The sequence below is a fragment of the Mandrillus leucophaeus genome, unplaced genomic scaffold (assembly GCF_000951045.1).
Source record: "Mandrillus leucophaeus isolate KB7577 unplaced genomic scaffold, Mleu.le_1.0 Scaffold1728, whole genome shotgun sequence".
In the NCBI taxonomy this organism is placed as follows: domain Eukaryota; kingdom Metazoa; phylum Chordata; class Mammalia; order Primates; family Cercopithecidae; genus Mandrillus; species Mandrillus leucophaeus.
The window spans coordinates 12,152-18,161 of NW_012101730.1; positions in this window are offsets into that span (position 1 = coordinate 12,152).

Below are 6,010 nucleotides of genomic sequence, written 5' to 3' on the forward strand. Positions count from 1 at the left end.
CTGAGTTAATTAAAATAGTTCCACTATTGCAGAATTACCTTTGTCCTGCATCTTTAGGTAACTGTGGGGGCCACCCATGTAAGTTTATCTTTTGTGTCAAAAATGCCATTTTAATGCATTTATGAACATCTTCAAATTACATCATAGGTTCTGTTACTTTTTTTGACTAGAGTATTTCAGACATATTTTGCCTGCTGACTCCAGGGTGTCATTATGAATATTACTGTAATTTCTAGGTGGGCCAGTGAAGCTCGTAGGACTGCCCTTGTGTTAATTACCGTGAACTGTTGTTTTGATGACTTAGAATAGATTAGGATGAATGTTTTTCTATTTCTGCTGGAATCTTCTCTCTTTCTACTCATGATCATCTAGGTAATGGTCTAAGACTGGCACTATTTCTCTTATCAAGTAACGCAAATTGACTTTTTGGCCGATAGTTGTCATTTAACAACTTTTGTTTTTCGTTTCAGAGAATATGTTCTGGAATGTTGAGATTTCTTCATACCTGACCTCCAGGGAAGTAGACATATTATAAAATGAGTTACACTGTGTAACTGAGGGCATGTGCTGATGACAAAATTATGATCTTCAAGAAGAATTTTTTTTTAGGGTTCTGCATTTGCCCACACTGTTAGAAATGGAATGTTAGAGAACATTTATTATTTTGTTGTTATCAAAACAAAATAGGCAGAAACTTGAATTTATTGTAATTACTGTATTAACTCTGAAATGCATGGCTATGTTTTAAGGGAGGTTTTTGCCTTCCACATCGTTCTCCTTCTACTTTTTCTTTTACTAAGAAGGACTTAATCTGTAAACATTAGAAAATGTTTTATACAGAGACAGGTCTCACTGACTACAATTAGAATTATAAGAATCTCTTCTTTTATATTAGTTGATAAAATATTTTTTCCTGTTTTTAGATAACAGCCCTCCAACATTTATATTCCTATTATCAATTCACTTCTTAAGATAAGCACAATGAAGTAGTGTCTCCGGGTGTTAGGATTATGTATTTTTAACATTCACATTGATTATCTGTATTTTCTACTTAAAAAAAAAAAGCCTATATTATTTAACCAATATGTTACCAATAGGTAACAAAAGTATAGAATACTGTTTCTGCTCCTTTAGCAGTGAGACTTCGCTCTAATTTCATGGTGGTTCTAAGGTAGTAAGATGCAAAAAAGAGTAGAGATGTGACAAGAACAGTGAGCAAAAAGTAATAATGAACCCACGTAAGAAATTACATGTCTGTATAAGTATTAAAGATAAAGCTTGGGCAGGGTGTGGTGGCTCCGGCCTGTAATCCCAGCACTCTGGGAGGCCAAGGCCAGTGGATCACTTGAGGTCAGGAGTTCGAGACCAGGCTGACGCCAATATGGTGAAACCCTGTGTTGAATAAAAATACAAAAATTAGCCAGGATCGGTGGGCCATGCCTGTAATCCCAGCTACTTGGGAGGCTGAGGCAGGAGAATCACTTGAACCCGGGAAGTGGATGTTGCAGTAAGCCGAGATCTCCTCATTGCATTCCAGCCTGGGCGATAAGAGGGAAACTATGTCTCAGAAATAAATAAATAAATAAAAAGAAAGAAAAAGGCTAAGGATCTGACACAGAAATGCACACTTTCTTCTCAACTATGAAAAGCATGAGAAAAATTTTTAGACTTCCCAGAGATGAATTTTCTAAGTTTTATTTTCCAAACTCCACTCTTATTAACCTTCAAAACAACACTGGTAGCTCATTTCGGAAGTGAAGTTTTAAAATATTCCTGTCACTGTTTGAAAGCAAAATATAACCCTTAGTTTTTCAATTTGTAATTTTTAGTTGAAGAAACAACTTGATAATGGGGACTAAGGGAAATAAAGTTTCTCTGAGGGAGGTCCTGCTGAGTGCCGACCTGAGCGAGAGGGCGACACTGCGCTTCCCCGCGGGAGGGCGCCGTGGTCCCATCCATGGAGAGCTCGGCAGGCCAGGTGGCACGACCTGCTGAGGGTTGCAGGGACTGCTCCCTGGCTGGCTGCACCGTTATTGTTCAATAAAGACCTGGTTCAGAGATACAGGTGGCCCTATCAGTAGTTCTGAATAGCCCCAAGCTAGTTGCTGATCCTAACAGGCCCAATTAGCTGCTACCCACCCAGCAAAGTGGCCCACCTCCCGCACCACCTTCTGAAACTCTCCCTGCCTGGATACCTTGGCTATGAGCTTTGTAGTCTCCCTTCAGCGGATCAAAGGTGTATGGGAAAGAATGACGGCTGGATCCGCCACCACAGGCCCTTACACAGCCTCACACATCACAGCCAGACCCAAAGCACTTGTGGTGATGAGCGAGAGCCCGAGGTGGAATTCCAGTGCCGGTCTCAGAACAATGCCATGATTCAAAGAACTATCTCAAAATATATTAGCTTCAGTGAAGTGCCTGAGAAGAAGCACTCATCACAGCTCACTCTGCCGCTGACACTGAATGTGCTCATAGGTCCTCCCACCACCAGGCTGCCTGGCCTCGGGAATATGCTGACACACACAAGAATACACACGGGCGCTGGCTTCCTTCCTCCTCACAACTAAGTATGTTCTTGTTCTAGAAGTCCCCCAGAATCATGTTAGACAATGTGGGAAACAGACGGGCAGAAACAGAAAGGGAAGAAAGAGAACCCGATGTCCCCATGCAACGATTAGACTTTGGTGATGGAATTTTCTCATATTATAGAAGGTGCCTTGTCAACATCATGGGTAGTGACAACATAATACTCTATACTGTTCTCATTCATTTCCTATTCTCTAATATCTGTGACCATTTACATAGTTTTAAATTTTTTGTCATTATGAGCATTACTATACATAAAAATTTCCCCATATTTTTGGGTAATTTACGTTTTCTTCCTTTTTTTTTTTTTTTTTGGAGATGGAGTTTTGCTCTTGCTGCCCAAGCTGTATGTAGTGCAGTGGCGCGATCTAGGCTCACGGCAACCTCCATCTCCCAGGTTCAAGCGATTCTTCTGCCTCAGCCTCCCGAGTAGCTGGGATTACAGGCATGTGCCACCATAGCCTGCTAACCGTGTAGTTTTAGTAGAGACAGGGTTTCTCCATGTTGGTCAGGCTGGTCTCAAACTCCTGACCTCAGATTATCCACCAGCCTCAGTCTCCCAAAGGGCTGGGTTTACAAGAGTGAGCCATTTTTGGGTAATTTTCTTAGAATTTATTTTGAAAGCAAAATTAAGTCAAATTTCAGGTTAATCAAAACTAGGCAAAAAGATGCTAGTTCAAGGGATATTGATGCATGTTGATACTTGTTTTCCAACAGAATTGAAACATCTTTCTTTTTCTGCCCAGCAATCATTGACACTAGTTTGTCAGATATTCACCAGCAATGTATTACCCTTTCCTTGGAATATTTCTATAATTTTATGTTAGACTATTATTGTAATTAAAATTTTCCCATGTGCTTGTTAATAGTATGTGGAATTTTTTCATGTGCTTCATCAACTTTCCAACTCCATAACAATTTTTCTAACTGATTGCATGATTGCTTTATATAGCACAAATATTTCCTGTTGTTTCATTTTGAAAGGAATGAGGCACATCCCCCCATATATCTCCCAACTCCCTGAGCCCAGCATGAGCCCAGCACAAACCCATCCCCCACATATCTCCCAACTCCCTGAGCCCAGCACGAGCCCAGCACAAACCCATCCCCCACATATCTCCCAACTCCCTGAGCCCAGCACGAGCCCAGCACAAACACATTCCTCCATATTTCTTTCAAACTTCAGGAAAACATCACCTGGGAAATCTCCGATAAGGATGCAGCGGGAACCAATAAAAAATGCTAAATGTATAATATTAACCAATTGTAATGCTGTAACCGAGAGAATTACCTTGTTCCCCTGTAACTTTGCATATCCTGTTTACATCGGGCTATAAAAAGCAAGCACTCGCATTGTTCGAGGCCCTCTTGTATGCTGTGGAATGGAGGGACCAAGTTCGAACTTGTAGTAAAGATCCTTGCCACTTGGCTTTGACTCTGGACTCTGGCGGTCTTCTTTGGGGAACAAACGGTCTGGGTATAACATCTGGGGGCTCATCCGGGATTCCCCAAGCCCACCAGACCCCAGGTCAATGGATCTACTACGATCGACCTACTGATAGGTGAGCCAACTCGTCTCCGTTTGTCTGCCTGTGTTGTTCTGAACCTGAATCTGTGACTCTTGAGGTCTGAAACTGAAGCTGGCGCAGTCCTGGTGGATGTGCTATAGGACGGCCAGCAGAGACTGGTGGGAGACGTCCCCTGGCTCTCGTCTGATCTAGATTTTTATCCGAGCAGCTGACTCTGACCTGGGCTACCAGAGCACGCTTGCGATCTGTGCTGCTGGAGCGCGGTTGCGATCCGAGCAGCTGACTCTGACCCGGGTTACCGGAGCGCGCTAGCGATCTGAGCTGCCGGAGCGCGTTTGCAATCTGGGCAGCAGCTGACTCTGACCCGGGCTACTGGAGCGCGCTTGCGATCTGTGCTGCCGGAGCGCGGTTGCGATCCGAGCAGCTGACTCTGACCCGGACTTCCGGAGCGCGCTTGCGATCTGAGCTGCCAGAGTGCGTTTGTGGTCTGGGCAGCAGCTGTTTCTGACCCGGGTTACCGGAGCGCGCTCACGATCTGAGCTGCCGGAGCGCGTTTGCGATCTGGGCAGCAGCTGACTCTGACCCGGGCTACCGGAGCATGCTTGCGATCTGTGCTGCCGGAGCGCGGTTGCGATCCGAGCAGCTGACTCTGACCTGGGCTACCGGAGTGCGCTTGTGATCTGAGCTGCCGGAGTGCTTTTGCAATCTGGGCAGCAGCTGTTTCTGACCCGGGCTGCCGGGGCGCGCTCGCGATCTGAGCTCCCGGAGCGCGTTTGCGATCTGGGCAGCAGCTGTTTCTGACCCGGGCTGCCGGAGCACGCTTGCAACTAGATATCATTAATAAGTCAGATTTCCTTTACAGGGATTCTAACCCACCTTCCTTTACAGGAAGAGACTACAAATTATTACAGGATGGGTAATACCCAGAGCACTCCTCTGTCTCTCCTTACAAGTAATTTCAAGGAAGTAAGAGCGAGGGGCCATGATCTTAGTATAGAGATCAGGAAGGGAAAGCTAATTACCCTGTGCCGCTCTGAATGGCCTGCCTTTGATGTGGGGTGGCCACCCGAAGGGATGATCCGACTTGCTGTCATCACTAGAGTAAAGTCCAAGATTTTCCTACCTGGGCATGCGGGCCACTTGGATCAAATCCCATATATCCTCATATGGCAGGACCTAGTTGAGAACCCGCCTCCTTGGCTGTCACCTTTCCAATTAGCCCCTGAACCTTGTAAGGCACTGGTTGCTCGTTCGCTAAAATCCAAGCAGCTGATTGCCCCCCCATCCTGTTTTACCTGATAGCGGGGACCCACTGTTCACAGAACCCCCTCCGTACCCCTCCGGGCCACAGGCCCCCGCCCCCCGGGCTGAGCCGTGGGAGGGAGCAGGTGGACGGGAGGTGGTCGGCACACACGGACCCGCTGAGAGTGAAAGCAACTCTGAAGGGCCAGTGGGGCAGACGTGAGGGTGCACTTCATGGGCTAGCCCCCCCCAGCTGCCTGACTCCACAGTGGCTCTACCCCTTCGGGAAATAGGACCCCCAGATGACACGGGAATCCCCAGGCTCCAGTACTGGCCATTCTCTACCAGTGATCTGTATAACTGGAAGACCCAGAGTGCTCGGTTTTCAGACAACCCCAAAGATTTAATGGCTTTACTGGATAGTGTCATGTTCACCCACCAGCCCACTTGGCATGATTGTCAGCAGCTCCTCTGAATCTTGTTCACAATGGAGGAGCAAGAGAGAATACAGATAGAAGCTAGAAAGCTGGTCCCGGGGGACGACGGTCAACCGACTGTCAACCCCGACCTCATAAATGCGACTTTTCCTCTGACCAGGCCGGCGTGGGACTACAACATGGCAGAAGGTAGGGGATGGCTACGCCTTTATC